This window comes from Salmo salar, chromosome ssa11, assembly GCF_905237065.1.
Source record: "Salmo salar chromosome ssa11, Ssal_v3.1, whole genome shotgun sequence".
NCBI classification, from domain to species: Eukaryota; Metazoa; Chordata; class Actinopteri; order Salmoniformes; family Salmonidae; genus Salmo; species Salmo salar.
In genome coordinates this window covers 81,625,398-81,645,094 of record NC_059452.1, presented here as the reverse complement: position 1 = coordinate 81,645,094, position 19,697 = coordinate 81,625,398, and the positions used below count along the sequence as shown (strand labels likewise).

Genomic DNA, 19,697 nt, shown 5'->3' with positions numbered 1-19,697 from the left:
CTTGTAGAATCTATACCAAGGCGCATTGCAGCTGTTCTGGCAGCTCGTGGTGGCCCAACGCCCTATTAAGACACTTTCTGTTGGTGTTTCCTTTATTTTGGCAGTTACCTGTAGCAGCAGGCTACACAGATAATGGAATTGCTGGATAGGGGAAACGGCTACAATAGGGAATATAACATTGCGTATAAAGTTCAGAATGACACAATTCAAATCAAATCACATTTTATTTGTCACGTACACATGGTTAGCAGATGTTAATGCGAGTGTAGCGAAATGCTTGTGCTTCTAGTTCCGACAATGCAGTAATATCTAACAAGTAATCTAACAATTCCCCAACAACTACCTAATACACACACATCTAAAGAGGTGAATGAGAATATGTACATGTAAGTATATGGATGAGCGATGGCCGAGCGGCATAGGCAAGGTGCAATAGATGGTATAAAATACAGTATATACATGTGATATGAGTAATGTAAGATATGTGGACATTATTAAAGTGGCATTATTTAGAATGCATAGTATGAAGTGACTAGTGATCCATTTATTAAAGTGGCCAGTGATTGGGTCTCAATGTAGGCAGCAGCCTCTCTGAGTTAGTGATTTCTGTTTAGCAGTCTGATGGCCTTGAGATTGAAGCTGTTTTTCAGTCTCTCGGTCCCAGCTAAGATGCACCTGTACTAACCCCGCCTTCTGGATGGTAGCGGTGTGAATAGGCAGTGGCTCGAGTGGTTGATGTCCTTGATGATCTTTTTGGCCTTCCTGTGACATCGGGTGCTGTAGGTGTCATGGAGGGCAGGTAGTTTGCCCCCGGTGATGCGTTGTGCAGACCACACAACCCTCTGGAGAGCCTTGCAGTTGAGGGCGGTGCAGTTGCCATACCAGGCTGTGATACAGCCCGACAGGATGCTCTCGATTGTGCATCTGTAAAAATTTGTCAGGGTTTTGGGTGACAAGCCAAATTTCTTCAGCCTCCTAAAATGGTCCACTCACACACTCTGTGTGAGTGGACCATTTCAGTTTGTCTGTGATGTGTATGCCGAGGAACACCTTTTCCACTGCTGTCCCTTTGATTTGGATAGGGGGTGCTCCCTCTGCTGTTTCCTGAAGTCCACGATCATCTCCTTTGTTTTGTTGACGTTGAGTGAGAGGTTGTTTTCCTGACACCACACTCTGAGTGCCCTCACCTCCTCCCTGTAGGCTATCTCGTCGTTGTTGGTAATCAAGCCCACTACTGTTGTGTCGTCTGCAAACTTAATGATTGAGTTGGAGGCGTGCATGACCACACAGCTGTGGGTGAACAGGGAGTACAGGAGGGGGCTGAGCAAGCACCCTTGTGGGGCCCCAGTGTTGAAGGTCAGCGAAGTGGAGATGTTGTTTCCTACCTTCACCACCTGAGGGTGGCGCGTCAGAAAGTCCAGGACCCAATTGCACAGGGCGGGGTTGAGACCCAGGGCCTCCAGATTGATGATTGGCTTGGAGGGTACTATGGTGTTGAATGCTGAGCTGTAGTCAATGAACAGCATTCTTACATAGGTATTCCTTTTGTCCAGATGGGATAGGGCAGTGTGCAGTGTGATCGCGATTGCGTCGTCTATAGACCTGTTGGGGCGGTATGCAAACTGAAGTGGGTCTAGGGTGGCCGGTATGGTGGAAGTGATATGATCCTTGACTAGTCTCTCAAAGCACTTCACGATGACAGAAGTGAGTGCTACGGGTAGTCATTTAGTCATTATTTCAGTTATCTTTGCCTTCTTGGGTACAGGAACAATGGTAGCCATCTTGAAGCATGTGGGGACAACAGACTGGGACAATTTCATGTGTACAACATCTAAAGACCTGCATCACTGTACTGAGAATGTTGCTGTTTCTAAAAGGATACATTTGGATGTTTTTGGAGCCTTTGTTAATGTTTTTTGGGGGCCCCCATACTACACAACGAGGATGAGGAGTTATTTGCTGTTTTGGGTAAGTTTCTAAAAAAAACAAAATCACAAAAAAGGTGTCTGGACCCATGCATTTTTATAAAAAAAAATAGATTTGGTTGTAAAAAAGAAAAATGGCTCCTTCAATTCCTTTGTTTTGAATGAACCTTAGAAAATAAGTGAATATACGTATAGATAATTCATGTATTTACCTTTCACTTCAATGTCATAGTTCAACTAAAACCTACAGTAACTGCCTAGCTACCTATTTCTCCTCTCTCCTCTATGTATCAATACTGTGCTGAAGCATTTTGCATGGTTTATTTCAGCAATGGCCCACTTCATTTCAGTACACCTTTCTCTGTCATTCTGGGTATTGAGAATCCCTGTGCTATTTCTAAGATTCCCCTAAGGCAGGGGTCCTCAGTTACATTCAGCCGTGGGCCAATTTATTCTTGAGCGGATGGTCGAGGGACCCGGAACGTAGTTATAAATAATTTGTACACTGCAAATTGACTGCAAGAATCCCAAACAGATATAGTATTTCAGAAAAACAGAATAATTTCAAACCTTGATTAAATTGGGATACGATTTCTCATATGCCTCTCTATTTACAGTATGCGTGTGACTACTTGGGAACAGATTTCCTAAATTAAATTCACTTTGAGCTCATTTACTGGTGATTTGACCGTCTTTTATGTCATGAATGAAAATGATATATACACTACATGGCCAAAAGTATGTGGACACCTGTTCATCCATCATCTCCTTCCAAAATTATGGGTATTAATATGGAGTTGGTCTCCCCTTTGCTGCTATAACAGCCTCCACTATTCTGGGAAAGCTTTCCACTAGATGTTGGAACATTGCCGCGGCGACTTCCTTTCATTAAGCCACAAGAGCATTACTGAGGTCAGGCGCTGATGTTGGGTGATTAGGCCTGGCTCGCAGTCGGCGTTCCAATTCATTCCAAAGGTGTTCGATGGGGTTGAGGTCAGTGCTCTGTGCAGGCCAGCCAAGTTCTTCCACACCAATCTCGACAAACCATTTCTGTATGGACCTTGCTTTGTGCACGGGGGCATTGGTATGCTGAAACAGGAAAGGTTCCTACCCCAAACCGGAAGCACAGAACCTTCTAGAATGTCATTGTATGCTGCAGCGTTAAGATTTCCCTTGACTGGAACTAAGGGGCCTAGCCTGAACCATGAAAAACTTTTCAGTTGGCACTATTCATTCGGGCATGTAGCGTTCTCCTGGCATCCGCCAAACCCAGAGTCATCCGTCGGACTGCCAGATGGTGAAGCGTGATTCATCATTCCAGAGAATGCGTTTCCACTGCTCCAGAGTCCAATGGCGGCGAGCTTTCCACCACTCCAGCCGACTCTTGGCATTGCGCATGGTGATCTAAGGCTTGTGTGCGGCTACTCGGCCATGAAAATCCATTTCATGAAGCACTCGAGGAACAGTTATTGTGCTGACGTTGCTTCCAGAGGCAGTTTGGAACTCAGTGGTGAGTGTTGCAACCAAGGACCGCCGATTTTTACGCGCTTCAGCACTCGGCGGTCCCATTCTATGAGCTTGTGTGGCCTACCACTTTGCGGCTGAGCCATTGTTGCTCCTAGACGTTTCCACTTCACAACAGCACTTACAGTTGACCCAGGCAGCTATAGCAAGGCAGAACATTTGACGAACTGCCACAATGAAAGTCACTGACCTCTTCTACTGCCAATGTTTGTCTATGGAGATTGCATGGCGGTGTGCTCAATTTTATACACCTGTCAGCAACAGGTGTGGCGGAAATAGCCAAATCCACTAATTTGAAGGGGTGTCCACATACTTTTGTATATATAGTGTATATCTAAAACACAAGAAATCACATTTTTGAGGGTACTGGGCCTTGGTCAACAGTAGTCATTCTGGGTCCCTACGGTCATTTGTCACTGTGCAAGTGTGACAAAAACTTTACTCACTCAACTCAACATGGAAGATGTGTATCATCTCCTAATGAATATTAGATTGACCAAAATCATAAAACTAATGCAGTGAGTGTTCCTATCATGAAAACTAGACATGCTTCATTATTATTAAATTACCCTTTGTCCATAAATTAGGGTGTTTCTGAACTGCTGAACACATGTAAGTGGGTATGAGTGGGCTCACACGTGTGTGCATGCAACTGATTGACCTCCCTCTGTATGGTCATGGTCTATATGTGTGCATGTGTGTGCGACAGTTAGAGAGGGAGCAAGAAAGAGAGAACAAGCAAGCATCAATGAGACATCTGCGAGAAAGAGTTACCTTGCCCACACAGAGAGAGAGAGAGAGAGAGAGAGAGTAACTATGTGTGTGGCACACACACACAGACAGAGAGAAAAAAAAGCCTGTCTTGGCCCCCTGCCTGCTCTCCAATCTGCTGATGGTGAAGCTCGTGATGAGGAGACAACCGCGTCCATTTTTAGCGATGAGGTCATCTTTAATTAACAAAACAAAGAGAGTCAGCTGTGTCAGTCCAATCTGTTATCTGCACTCATCCTCAAGGACACTGTTTATCTCCTTTTAATTGAATCTCTTTGAATGGTGGCTTATCTCCACGGAGCAGCGCATTCCATTTGAAGCAAATAATGGAGTTGTTGCGTAAACGGGGAGGGAGGGGAGGACTGGAAGGGATATGGCTGACCCCATGAGAGAAGAGAGGGATGGCGGGATAAGCTGCCGGGAGTGGTAGAGGGATGAAACTGGGACTAAAATAAAAATATCAAATGGCTCGTCTCACAGTCTGACAGTGCCGTGTGAGATGACATCATCGGTGGCGGGTGACTTCTAGCGCCATCCTCTCCTGTACTGTCCCCCCTCTACCTCCTCCATCCTTCTCTCCTTCTCTTCTCTCCTCTCATCTACTCTGTCCTTCTATCCTCTACTCTCTCATCTCCCCTCTTCTCCCCTCCATCTCCCTCTTCTTATACCTCCTCTCTTCTTCCTCGCTTCCCTTCCCTCATCCTCTCCTCTGCCAGCTGCACCGTTAAATCATGTGTCAAACGGCGTGATGGGACATAAATAGACTCCCAGGTTTTTAATTAGGAATGTGTGTGTGTGTGTGTGTGTGTGTGTGTGTGTGTGTGTGTGTGTGTGTGTGTGTGTGTGTGTGTGTGTGTGTGTGTGTGTGTGTGTGAGAGAGAGAGAAAGTGAGCGTGAAAGGAGAGAGTGCTACGCTGTCTAATGAGCGCATTCACAGGAACGTGCCAGCGTGTCACCTTAACCTGGGTGTGATTTCAGGACAGGCAGCCAGTGAGGAGAGAGAGAGCCACGGTGAGTCTGGAAGTGGAACAATGAAGACTTAGGGCAGGGTTCCCCAATAGGCGGCCTGCTGGCCAAATTTGACCCTTGTGGGATTATATTTGGCGCCCGCATTTTTTCTTGCAAATGAAATGCAAATGTTTTTATGTACACTACATGCCAAATACACTACATGCCAAAAGTATGTGGACACCCCTTCAAATTAGTGCATTTGGCTATTTCAGCCACAGCCGTTGCTGACAGGTGTACAAAATCGAGCACACAGCCATGTAATCACCATAGACAAACATTGGCAGTAGAATGGCCCGTATTGAAGAGCTCAGTGACTTTCAACGTGGCACCGTCATAGGATGCAACATTTCCAACAAGTCAGTTCGTAAAATTTCTGACGTGCTAGAGCTCACAGAATGGGACTGCTGAGTGCCCTTGGTTGCAACACTCACTAATCTTAATGCTACAGCATACAATGACATTGTAGACGATGCTGTGCTTCCAACTTTGTGGCCCTTTCCTGTTTCAGCATGACAATGGCCCCATACACAAAGCGAAATCCATACAGAAATGGTTTGTTGAGATCGGTGTGGAAGAACTTGACTGGCCTGCACAGAGCCCTGACCTCAACCCCATTGAACACCTTTGGGATGAATTGGTATATTGACTGCGAGCCAGGCCTAATCACCCGACATCAGTTGCCGACCTCAGTAATGCTCTTGTGTCTGAATGGAAGCAAGTTCCCGCAGCAATGTTCCAACATCTAGTGGAAAGCCTTCCCAGCAAAGGGGGGACCAACTCCATATTATTGCCCATCATTTTGGAATGAGATGTTCGACGAGCAGGTGTCCACATACGTCTGGCCATGTAGTGTATATATTATGTGCACATGGTGATAGCGCTAAACTGGACTACTATAGCAAGGACTTACATAAGTAATTAATTATTTAAAGGTCCAGTGCAGGCAAAAGTGTGTTTTTCATGTGTTTTATATACATTTCCACACTATGAGGTTGTGCTCCGACTAAGATGGCGCCGGAGCAGAAGGCAGACGTTTTACATACCCCCAACCGATTGTGTGTTTTTGTTTGTTTATCTGCGTTGTTTGTAATTATTTTTTAACTCATGTTGTACATAATGTTGCCGCTACCGTCTCTTATGACCAAAAATAACTTCTAGACATCAGGACTGCGATTACTCACCGCGGATTAGCAGAATCCTTTTTCTTCTTTCATGACTCTGACGAGCCCGAGGCGGAGGATATACGGCTCCTTCGGGAACAGGCCCCGACCCCCTGTGATCTGCGTGAAGAGGAGGTGGAAAAAGAGAGGCCGGAGAGCAGGCTGCCTTCTGAGAATTCGAAGGCGATCGAATAAACCCCCACTTCCCTCAATTCTGCTAGCAAACATGCAATCTTTGGACAATAAAATCAACAAGTTATGGGGAAGATTAAACGACCAACGGGACATTAAAAACTGTAACATCTTATGCTTCACAGAGTCGTGACTGAACGACGACAATATCAACATACAGCTGGCTGGTTATACGATGTACCAGGAGGATAGAACAGCGACGTCTGGTAAGACAAGGGGCGGCAGACTATGTCTTTTTTTAAATAACAGCTGGTGCACTATATCTAAGGAAGTCTCGAGCTATTGCTCGCCTGAGGTTGAGTATATCATGATACGCTGTAGACCACACTACCTACCGAGAGAGTTCTCATCTGTATTCTTCATAGCTGTTTTCATACCACCTCAGTCAGAGGTTGGCACTAACATTGCATTGAATGACTTGTATTCCGCCATAAGCAAACAAAAAACGCTCACCCAGAGGTGCCGCTCCTAGTAGCCGGGGACTTTAATGCAGGGAAACTTAAATCAGTTTTACCAGATTTCTGTCAGCATGTTGAATGTGCAACCAGAGGGAAAATAACTCTGGACCACCTATACTCCACACATAGAGACGCATACAAAGCTCTCCCTCGCCCTCCATTTGGCAAATCTGACCATAAGTCCATCCTCCTGATTCCTGCTTACAAGCAAAAATTAAAGCAGGAAGCACCATTGACTAGATCAATAAAAAAGTGGTCAGATGAAGTAGATGCTAAGCTACAGGACTGTTTTGATAGCAGAGACTGGAATATGTTCCAGGATTCCTTCAATGGCATTGAGGAGTACATCACATCTGTCATTGGCTTCATCAATAAGTGCATCGATGAAGTCGTCCCCACAGTGACCGTACGTACAAACCCCAACCAGAAGCCATGGATTACAGGCAGCATCCGCACTGAGCTAAAGGCTATAGCTGTCGCTTTCAAGGAGTGGGACTCTAACCCGGAAGCTTATAAGAAACCCCGCTGTGCCATCCGATGAACCATCGAACAGGCAAAGCGTCAATACAGGACTAAGATCGAGTCATACTACACCCCGTCTCTGACACTCGTCGGATGTGGCAGGGCTTGCAAACCATTACACACTATAAAGGGAAGCACAGCCGAGAACTGCCCAGTGACACGAGCCTACCAGACGAGCTGACAAGCTAAACTACTTATGCACTCGCTTCGAGGCAAATAACACTGAAACATGCATGAGAGCCCCTGCTGTACCGAAAGACTATGTGATCACGCTCTCTGCAGTCGACGTGAGTAAGACCGTTAGACAGGTCAACATTCACAAGGCCGCAGGGCCAGATGGAATACCAGGACGTGTACTGCGTGCATGCGCTGACCAACTAGCAAGTGTCTTCACTGACATTTTCAACCTCTCCCTGTCCAAGTCTGTAATACCAATATGTTTTAAGCAGACCACCATAGTCCCTGTGCCCAAGAACACTAAGGTAACCTGCCTAAATGACTACCGACCCATAGCACTCACGTCTGTAGCCATGAAGTGCTTTAAAGGCTGGTCATGGCTCACATCAACATCATCATTCCAGAAACCCTAGACCCACTCCAATTTGCATACCGCCCCAACAGATCCACAGATGAAGCAATCTCTATTGCACTCCACGCTGCCCTTTCCCACCTGGACAAAAGCAAGACCTATGTGAGAATGCCATTCATTGACTACAGCTCAGCGTTCAACACCATAGTGCCCTCAAAGCTCATCAATAAGCTAAGGACCCTGAGACTAAACACCTTCCTCTGCAACTGGATCCTGGACTTCCTGACGGGTCGCCCCCGGGTGGTAAGGGTAGGTAACAACACATCCGCCATGCTGATCCTCAACACAGGGGTCCCTCAGGGTGCGTGCTCAGCCCCCTCCTGTACTCCCTGTTCACTCGTGACTGCACGGCCAGGCACGACTCCAACACCATCATTAAATTTGCCGATGACACAACAGTGGTAGGCCTGATCACGAACAACAACCATGTGGTGCCAGGACAACAACCTCTCCCTCAACGTGATTAAGAGAAAGGAGATGATTGTGGACTACAGGAAAAAGAGGACCGAGCACGCCCCCATTCTCATTGACGTGGCTGCAGTGGCGCAGGTTGAGAGCTTCAAGTTCTTTGGTGTCCACATCACCAACAAACTAACATGGTCCAAGCACACCAAGACAGTCGTGAAGCGGGCACGACAAAACCTATTCCCCCTCAGGAGACTGAAAAGATTTGGCATGGGTCCTCAGATCCTCAAAAGGTTTTACAGCTGCACCATCGAGAGCATCCTGACGAGTTGCATCACTGCCTGGTATGGAAACTGTTCGGCCTCCGACCGCAAGGCACTACAGAGTGTAGTGCGAACGGCCCAGTACATCACTGGGCCAAGCTTCTTGCCATCCAGGACCTCTATACCAGGCGGTGTCAGAGGAAGGCCCTAAACATTGTCAAAGACTCCAGCCACCCTAGTCATAGACTGTTCTCTCTGTTACCGCATGGCAAGCGGTACCGGAGCGCCAAGTCTAGGTCCAAGAGGCTTCTAAACAGTTTCTACCCCCAAGCCATAAGACTCCTGAACATCTAGTCAAATGGCTACCAAGACCATTTGCATTGCCCCCTCCACACCACTGCCACTCTCTGTTGTCATCTATGCATAGTCACTTTAATAACTCTATCTACATGTACATACTACCTCAACTATCCGGTGCCCCGCACATTTACTCTGTACCGGCATCCCCCTGTATATATTGTTATTTTTTACTGCTGCTCTTTAATTACTTGTCACTTTTATCTCTTATTCTTGTCAGTATTTTTTTTTTAACTGCACTATTGGTTAGGGGCTTGTAAGTAAGCATTTCAAGGTCTACACCTGTTGTATTCGGCGCATGTGACTAATAACATTTGATTTGATTTGAATAATACTGTGAAAATTATGGCAATGCCCTTTTAGTGAAAGAGCTGTTTGAAAAGACCTGCCTGAAATGTCAGCCTGTTTTGGTGGGATGGGGATTTGGCCTGCCTGGAGACTTCAGACTTGTCAATTAGTTACAAGACCTTTCTGCCAATAACAGCTAGTTTTCAGTTTCCCCCTCTCCACTCAGACCACTCCCAGACAGTCCTCGCAAACTTCTTGCTTGACAAACTTCTCTTTTATAAGATATATTTTTGGTTCTGTTTGACCATTTTAATTGAAAACAATTACAGTAAGGTACTTAATTACAGTAAGGTACTTAAAAACAGTTGCATTGTACCGATAATTATAAATTATAACATCGGGATCCATCGTTTTGCCATTTACAATGATGGTTAGCTGGGCTCTTTCTGGGGGAATGTAGGGAGCTAGTCTACAGCGACCATGACAGAGCTGGCTTTCTCTTGCTTTTCCTTTTAGCCTCTCCAGAGAGCTTTTAATCAATGAGTTAGTGTCGAAGGAAGGCAGCAGCGGCTCAAATCTCTGGGTTGCAGCCATAATGGTGATTGTGTCCTGGGTAATGAATTGAATAGACCCAGTGATGTCAGATTAGCAAATGGCCTTTTGAAATTTAGACCTATGGGTTCAGCCTATGTTGGAGCTCTCTCCCTCCTTTTCTCCATCTTTCTCTCTCTCCATCCCTCCCTGTTTCTCTCCCCCGACTAGCCCACTCTTGTTCAGCTCTTATTCGAAAGGTCATCCTGTAATTTTTTACTTTGTCAATGGGCGTATTTAGCAGTGAGAGAGAGAGAGACGAGGGAGAGAGGGAGAGAGAACTCAGAAATAAATTACATCTATGCAGCTCAAGGTTTAGGAATGATATTCCAGTCACCATGATTTTTCTAATGGCCTTTTTGCTGTTATATTAACAACCATAAATACCCTTTAAAAACACACCATGAACTGTATAAAAATATCTTCAGTGAGAGTCATTGATTATCTTTGTTGTTAAGGCAACATGTACCAATTCCTGTCTTTTCCAAAATCGTAAAGAGTAACAGATGAATGTATGCTGTTTAGTTTAGCTTAGAATCTGGCCGACAGCACCTTATTTTTGTCAAAAACACAAGTATTGTTGCTACCTTTGCCATGTCTGCGTTACTCATGGTTGGATGAGAGAGGAAAAGGGGAAGTCTCCTAATCTTTTCTTCTTTTCAAGTGTTTTTTCTTCCTTTCACTTTTAAGCTCCTTGTTTGTACTTTCTTTGCAGTGGTTTTTGGGGCCCACTTCAGGTTGTTTTTAGGGCTTCTGGTGGTTGTGGCTTGGCCCTGTACATGGGAAGTATTAGGTGGGTTGGAGCTTTCGTCTTAGAGAACATTCTTTAAGGCCCCACACCAAGTGTTCCTTTTTTCAACCCCATATCTGTGAGGTCTCGTTTGTCTCCGACTTGACACGGTCTAATTGTTAAAACAACACTCATGCTAGGCAATTGCAGAGCTTCTGCAGTGTGTGTGTGTGTGTGTGTGTGTGTGTGTGTGTGTGTGTGTGTGTGTGTGTGTGTGTGTGTGTGTGTGTGTGTGTAACCATGTGTGCACAGGTGTGTGTGTTGGAATCTGTGCATATATGCAGTGTATTTGCATGCATGTTGCATGCCTGTTTTAGTCGGTATGCATTTTGTAAGCAGACTAATTTAGCAGAGATTTCCTTTGTGTTTCTAACTAGATTAAGAAACACAAATATGTCTCCTTTGTTTTCCTTTTAGCCCTCCATCTCTCCTTGGTGTTTTGAGCGATTCCCATTACACACTGTTTCAACAATAAATACTGCATCCTCCTGCCAATGTGTTTCTCTCTCTCAGCAAGACACTCCAAAGATTCGTATTCACCTCCAAAGAGGGCTGCACTCTATCTCTTTCAGACATCTCCTCAGCGTGATTAGAAAAATATGGAGAATTATGTGCAACTTGACCTTTTTGGAGCGCCATTCATCCTGCTGAGACCCGTTCCCATTTCCCAGGGTTCCTACCTCTCCTTTCACCTCCCTCCTTAAATATCATAAGTTGATCCCAAGTTGATCTCCCCCAATACCAAGTGTTTTATCTATTCTGTTTTTCCCCCTAATTTTAGTATCACTTTGGCCACAAACAGTTGACTGTGTTGTGGCATTTCAATGTACTTTTTTTTCAGGACTGGGCAGAAGGCATAATTTTGTTGTGTCTTTACCGCCTTCTCCTCCTCATCTTTTCTCCTGTGGTCAGGTCTGTCTCTCCTTTTTTATGTCTTGAAAGTGAATGTGTGTGACAGTGAGCGTGGGCAAAGCAATGGGGGAGTGGTGTGTGCCTTTCAGGGGTGTGAGTTGGGGAAGACAGAGAGAAGAAGCGGCCCAGACGGAAGAGCGAGAATTAAATCAGCATATATAGACAGGCAGTGATACGAACTTGACTCTTAGCCTGTCTAAGAACACCTTTGGGTACGAACCCAATTATGTTTGCCCTCTTGTTTTAACTAAGAGGCTAGCAAGCCCAAATATATGATGGCAGTCCATGCTGACCAGATGGGTGTCCTCACAGACTGTGGTGAAAGTTTGACTGCTCCAGAGGTAGCTGGTTATTTAGTGGTCCCACATTGGAGATTCATGCAAAGAGCCCATTCTTCTGCAAGGCAGGGGTTTTTTATTTTACCAGGTAAATTGACTGAGAACACATTCTCAACAACAACCTGGGGAATAGTTTCAGGATGAATGAGCCAATTGTAAGCTGGGGATGATGAAGGTGGCCATGATGGTATGAGGGCCAGATTGGGAATTTAGCCAGGACACCAGGGTTAACACCCCTACTCTTACAATAAGTGCAATGGGATCTTTAAAGACCTCAGGACACCCATTTAACGTCCCATCTGAAAGACAGCACCCTACACAGGGCAGTGTCCCCAATCACAGCCCTGGGGCATTGGGCATATTTTTTAGACCAGAGGAAAGAGTGCTTCCAACTGGTCCTCCAACACCACTTCCAGCAGCATCTGGTCTCCCATCCAGGGACTGACCAGGACCAACCCTGCTTAGCTTCAGAAGCAAGCCAACAGTGGGATGCAGGGTGGTATGCTGCTGGTTAGGTGAGGGAACAATGCTAGGACAGTATCTCTCTTGCAGGGTCTGCTACGGTCTAGCTCTGCTCAACTAGTTTGACAAAGACAAATGCCATTGGGGTAACTGTATCATAGATTTCGATAGGCAACCATTTTTTTGCTTGTACTGTTTTGCAGTATGCCAGATTAAAACATTACAATCAAATTTATAAAACAAGACTCACAGAAAGGGGAGTATAACATTGTAATATGAATGTTAAGCTAATAAAATGGTATCAAAATCAGTCTTGCATTGAAATGTGTACTCTATGTAACATGGTACATAGTATATGGAATCCATTATAACAAAAAGTGCTGAGTCACCCCAGAAACTCATTGATCAGGGTGAACTGGAGGAGAGATGCATGTGAGGGCGCCCTGACATGTCAGAACACTCCCGCATGTTTCTCACTCACTCTCTCTCTCCATTTCTCTTTCTCCCTCCCTCGCTCTCCCCTCTTCTCTCCTCAGCCCTCACTCTCTGGACGCTGGATTACTCAAGACAGCCTGTGCCAAGGTTTTTGAGTGGGAGGAGGGCAGTCCAGGTCCTAGTTCTGTGGTCAGTCACTGTGGCCCCTGCATGGGCTGTGGGGGTCCCTGGTGGCCTCCAGTCAGTGGGAGAGGTTAGGAGTGCTTGGCTCTCTGCCCCAGGCTGAGATCCCTGGAGGGGCTGTGCGCTGTGCGATGGCTGACCAAGCCTCACTGCAGATAAATCAAACAGGCCATGCTAGACTCTCTCTGCTAAACTGTAGTAGGCTGCTCTAGTCTTTATTACCTGGGGCTTACTCAGGAGAGGAGAGTAGAGGGAGAAGAGGAAGGTTGTGATAATGCTTTCCGCAGATGACTTCACTGTAGACTGTTTCAAATTCTTTATCTCTGTTTCTAGCTGTCTTCAATCCCTCTCTCCATCTACTCTCTCTCACTCCAGTTTCTAACCTTTATCATGTCTCTCTTTTATCCCTCCCTTTCTCTCATTTGTAATGGGCCCAGAAGGCCAGTACTGTATACTGTACAGACCCAAACCTCCCTCTTTACCTGCTGACTTGTATCTGTTCGACCACCACCATGGGACAGACAGGGCTGCAGGAGAGAGGAGGTGTGTTGTGTGATGCAATGCAAAAGTGTTGGCAAAGAAAGTCAATTAACCAGAGTTTTGAAGATGCCAGTCCATATAGCTTAGTTTGGGTCAACTTTCAGTTAATATCATTGCAGGGCATTCGTCCCCACTCGGGTTAACTGCAGTGTACTAGCTACTCAAAATAACGTCATTGCAATCCATGTAGATCTTCAAAGGATCTCTTGCACTATGCTGGTCTTTACTGACAGTCTGCTGTGAAAGGCCACAACGTTCTGAAGGGATATGCTAAATCCTTTGGTACACCGGGCATATTTCCAGGCCACCATGTGATGACGGGGGTGTATTTCTTCTTGTGGTCTCTAATGAATGTGAAATCGTTGGGCGTCCCTGAGCCCCCGCATTGATCTCAAGTGAAATGAAAACCAACACGTTGTCTGAAAGCATTTAAACCGGCAGAGAACCAACGTAGGGTTAACTTGCCAGTACAGATGAAAGAGGGAGCCCCTTGGACACTGGGGAAAAGTGTCTGTGGCTGCATCAGCATAAGTGAATGAAAACTCTCTGACTGATTAGTATACTAAACAGTAAAGTCAGGGAAATCGAGAGGGTGAGGGGTTTGCCTCTTCATCAACAACAAATGGTGTACTGACTCAAGCGCAGTGGTAGTCTCGACCCATTGTTCACCCGTTTTGGAATACCTGATGGTCAAATGCCAACCTTTTACCTCCCGAGGGAGTTTTCAGCTGTTATCTTGACTGTTGTATACATTCTACCTCAGGACAAGAAATATAACAAGCTGGCACTTAACCAACTGTACAAGGCTAGAAACAACCAGGACTAGGGCTGATTGGTATATGTCCCAAGACTCCGCCGATAACATTGATGAGCTAGACACCTCCGTCACCGGCTTCATAAGGAAATGCATTGGCGACGTTGTACCCACAGTGAAGGTTTGCCGCTTCCCCAATCAAAATCCCTGGATTAACACAGAGGTTGGTGCTAAGCTAAAGGACAGGACTATTGCAGACAACCCAGAGGCTACGGTTGAGGACAGGCACCAGCACCAGAAGTCCCGCTACGACCTCTGTAGAGTCATCAAACGAGCAAAAGGACAATATAGGAATAAGTTAGAATCATACTACATAGGCTCCAAAGCCTGCAGCATGTGGATGAGGCTATAGTCCATTACGGATTACAAAGGAAGACCCAGCCGTGATCCACCCAATGATGCTTCTCTTCCAGACGAACTCAATGTATTTTATGCATGCTTTGATAATAACACCACCGTACCGTGTGTGAGGACCCCCACCAACTCAACAGATCCATAGACAACGCAATCTTAAATGCACTTCACACTGCCCACACCCACCTACTGTGGCAAGAAAAATTATGTGAACCCTTTGGAAATACCTGGATTTCTGCATAAGTTGGTCACAACATTTTATCTGATCTTCATCTAGGTCACAACAATAGACAAGCAGAGTCTGCTTAAACTAATAACACACAAACAATAATACGTTTTCATGTCTTTATTGAACATACTGTGTAAATATTCACAGTGCAGGGTGGAAAAAGTATGTGAACCCTTGGATTTAATAACTGTTTGACCCTCCTTTGGCAGCAATAACCTCAACCAAATGATTTCTGTAGTCAGGAGTAATTTTGGACCATTCCCCTTTACAAAACTGCTTCAGTTCAGCAATATTCTTGGGTTATCTGGTGTGAACTGCTCTCTTGAGGTCATGCCACAGCATCTCAATCGGATTGAGGTCAGGACTTTGACTGGGCCTCTCCAGAAGGTGTATTTTCTTCTGTTGAAGCTATTCTGTTGTTGATTTACCTCTCTGTTTTGGGTCTTTGTCCTGTTGCATCACCCAACTTCTGTTGAGCTTCAACTGGCGGACAGATAGCCTAACATTCTCCTGCAAAATGTCTTGAACACCATTCTTGTTTAGTGTTTTACGTATCGTAGACTCTTCAACAGAGATGTTAGCATGTTCCAGAGATTTCTGTAAATCTTTAGCTGACACTCTAGGATTCTTCTTAACCTCATCAAGCATTCTTCGCTTATCTCTTGCAGTCATCTTTGCAGGACGGCCACTCCTAGGGAGAGTAGCAACAGTGCTGAACTTTTTCCATTTAAATACAATTTGTCTTACCGTGGTCTGATGAACGTCAAGGCTTTTAGAGATACTTTTGTAACCCTTTCCAGCTTTATGCAAGTCAACAATTCTTAATCTTAGGTCTTCTGAGATCTCTTTTGTTCAAGGCATGGTTCACATTAGGAAATGCTTCTTGTGAATAGCAAATTCAAGTTTTGTGAGTGTTTTTTATAGGGCAAGGCAGCTCTAACCAACATCTCCAATCTCGTCTCATTGATTGGACTCCAGATAAGCTGACTTTTGACTCCAATTAGCTTTTGGAGAAGTCATTAGCCTAGGGGTTCACATACTTTTTCCAACCTACACTGTGAATGTTTAAATAATGTATTCAATATAGACAAGAAAAATACAATAATTTGTGTGTTATTAGTTTAAGAACACTATGTTTGTCTATTGTTGTGACTTAGATGAAGATCCAATCAAATTTGATGACCAATTTATGCAGAAATCCAGGTAATTCCAAAGGGTTCTCATACTTTTTCTTGCCACTGTAGATAAGAAGAATGCCTATGTGAGAATGCTATTCATTGATTACAGCTCAGTGTTCAACACCATTTGTCCCTCCAAGTTCGTCACCAAGCTTAGGACCCTGGGACGAAACACCTCCTTCTACAACTGGATACCGGACTTCTTGACGGGCCCGACCCGAAGTGGTGAGGGTAGGCAACATCACCTCCGACACGCTGACCCTCAACACGGGGGCCCCACAAGGGTGTGTGCTTAGTCCCCTGCTGTAGTCCCTGATGTTGCTAGGTGTGATCACTGGCGACGATGAGACAGCCTACAGGGAGGAGGTCAGTGACCTGGCAGGGACGACAACCTCTCCCCCAATGTCAGTAAAAACCAAGGAGCTGATCATGGACTACAGGAAACAGGGGGGAGAGGCGAGCATGTCCCCATCCATCCACATCGATGGGGCTGCAGTGGAGCTGGTCTAGAGCTTCAAAATGCTCCACTAACACACGCACAGTTGTGAAGAAGGCGTGACAGCGCCTCTTCCCTCTCAGGAAGTTGAAAAGATTTGGCATGGGCCCTGAAATCCTCAAAACATTCTACAGCTGCACCATTGAGAGCATCTTGACTGGCTGCATCACTGCTCTATATGGAAACAGCAACGCCCTCGATTGCATGCCGCTACAGAGGGTGGTGCGGACAGCCCAGTACATCACTGGGGCCGAGCTCCCTGCCATCCAGGACCTCTATATCAGGTGGCGTGAAAGGATGCCTCCCGAAAATCGTTAGACTCCAGCCACCCAAGCCATATACTGTTCTCTCTGCTTCCGCAAGGTAAGCGGTATTGGTGCATCCTGTCTGACAGCAACAGGCTCCTGAACAGCTTCTATCCCCAAGCCATAAGACTGCTAAATAGCTAATATAATGGCTACACGGACTATCTGAGTTGACCCTTGTATTTTTTTTTCTGAGCTGTCTATTCACACTCACAGGGCCCTACACACTCATGCACCCTGACACTCACTTAACCTCTCTAGGGTAGGGGGCAGTATTTTCACGGCCGGATGAAAAACGTACCCAAATTAAACGGCCTACTACTCGGGCCCAGGAACTAGAATATGCATATTATTAGTAGATTTGGATGGAAAACACTCTGATGTTTCTAAAACAGTTTGAATGATGTCTGTGAGTATAACAGAACTCATATGGCAGGCAAAAACCTGAGAAAAATCTAACCAGGAAGTGAGAATTCTGGTGCTTGTAGTCCTTTCAAGTCATTGCCTATCGAACACACAGTGACTTAGGGTTCATTTTGCACTTCCTAAGGCTTCCACTAGATGTCAACAGTCTTTAGAAAGTTGTTTGAGGCGTCTATGATGAACAGAGAGCGAACAGAGGAAGTTGGAAGTTGTTGACTCAGGAAGGTACTGGCGTTCATTGGCGCGCGTTCACGTGAGAGTTAGCTGTGTTCCAAAACGTTTTTCAAGACATTGCAATCGTCCGGTTGGAATATTATTGAAGTTCTAAGTGATAAAGGCCCTAAAGATTGATGCTATACAACGTTTGACATGTTTGAACGAATGTAAATAAAACTTTTTTTTTACTTTTCGTCGTGACATTTTCCGCGCGCTTCCTACACTTGGAGAAGCTAACTGAACGCGCTAACAACAAGGAGCTATTTGGACATAAATTATGGACTTTATCGAACAAAACAACATTTATTGTGGACCTGGGATCCCTGGAAGTGCCTTCTGATGAAGACCATCAAAGGTATGTGAATATTTCTAATGCTATTTATGATTTTAGATGACTCCAAAATGGCGGGTATCTGTATTGCCTAGTGTATTTTTCTGAGCGCAGTACTCAGATTATTGCAAAGTGTGCTTTCCTCGTGAAGCTTTTTAAAATCTGTCACAGCGTTTGCATAAAGGAGATGTTCATCTATAATTCTTTGAATAACAGTTTAACCTGTTGGGGGTAGGGGGCAGTATTGACACGGCCGGATAAAAAACGTACCCGATTTAATCTGGTTACTACTCCTGCCGAGTAGCTAGAATATGCATATAATTATTGGCTTTGGATAGAAAACACCCTAAAGTTTCTAAAACTGTTTGAATGGTGTCTGTGAGTATAACAGAACTCATATGGCAGGCAAAAACCTGAGAGGATTCTATATGGGAAGTGGCCTGTCTGACAAGTTGTTGTTCATCTGGGCTCTTTTTATTGAAGACTGAGGATCTTTGCTCTAACGTGACACTTCCTACGGCTCCCATAGGCTCTCAGAGCCCGGGAAAAAGCTGAACGATATCGAGGCAGCCTCTGGCTGAAACACATTATCGCTTTTGGCAAGTGGCCGATCAGAGTACTAAGGGCTTAGGCGCGTGCCCGAGTCGACCCCATGCTTTATTTTCTTTCGTCTGTTTACCTAAATGCAGATTCCCGGTCGGAATATTATCGCTTTTTTACGAGAAAAATGGCATAAAAATGGATTTTAAACAGCGGTTGACATGCTTCGAAGTACGGTAATGGAATATTTAGAATTTTTCTTGTCACGAAATGCGCCATGCTCGTCACCCTTATTTACCCTTTCGGATAGTGTCTTGAACGCACGAACAAAACGCCGCTATTTGGATATAACTATGGATTATTTGGGACCAAACCAACATTTGTTATTGAAGTAGAAGTCCTGGGAGTGCATTCTGACGAAGAACACCAAAGGTTATAACAATTTTCTTATAGTAAATCTGACTTTGGTGAGTGCTAAACTTGCTGGGTGTCTAAATAGCTAGCCCTGTGATGCCGGGCTATCTACTGAGAATATTGCAAAATGTGCTTTCACTGAAAAGCTATTTTAACCTCTATGGGCTAGGTGGGACGCTAGCGTGCCACCCGTGGTGCACTCCATCAACAGCAGGTGCATTTCAAGAGCGGCAAATTTGAATCCAAATAAATGTCAAAATTCAAATTTTTCAAACATACAACTATTTTACACCCTTTGAAAGATAAACATCTCCTTAATCTAACCACGTTTTACGATTTCAAAAAGGTTTTACGGCGAAAGCATAAATTTAGAGTATGTTAGGACAGTACATTTACAAGAGTTGTGTGTAATGTTTTGTCAAGTCAAAGACAGGGTCACCAAAACCATAAAACCAGCTAAAATAATGCACTAACCTTTTACAATCTCCATCAGATGACACTCCTAGGACATTATGTTAGACAATGCATGCATTTTTAGTTCTATCAAGTTCATATTTATATCCAAAAACAGCGTTTTACTATGGCATTGATGTACGAGGAAATCGTTTCCCTCCAATAACCGGCAGTCAAGTCAGCGTCACAAATTAAATAATTAAAATTAGAAAACATTGGTAAAATATT

At 44.9% G+C, this 19,697-nt stretch overlaps 1 protein-coding gene across 1 annotated transcript in view; it reads left to right on the top strand.

Annotated features, from left to right (window-relative positions):
* Positions 1-19,697, top strand: part of LOC106563268 (astrotactin-2) — a 533,795-nt gene that overhangs the window by 451,461 nt on the left and 62,637 nt on the right. The gene's annotated exons all lie outside the window — the stretch shown is intronic.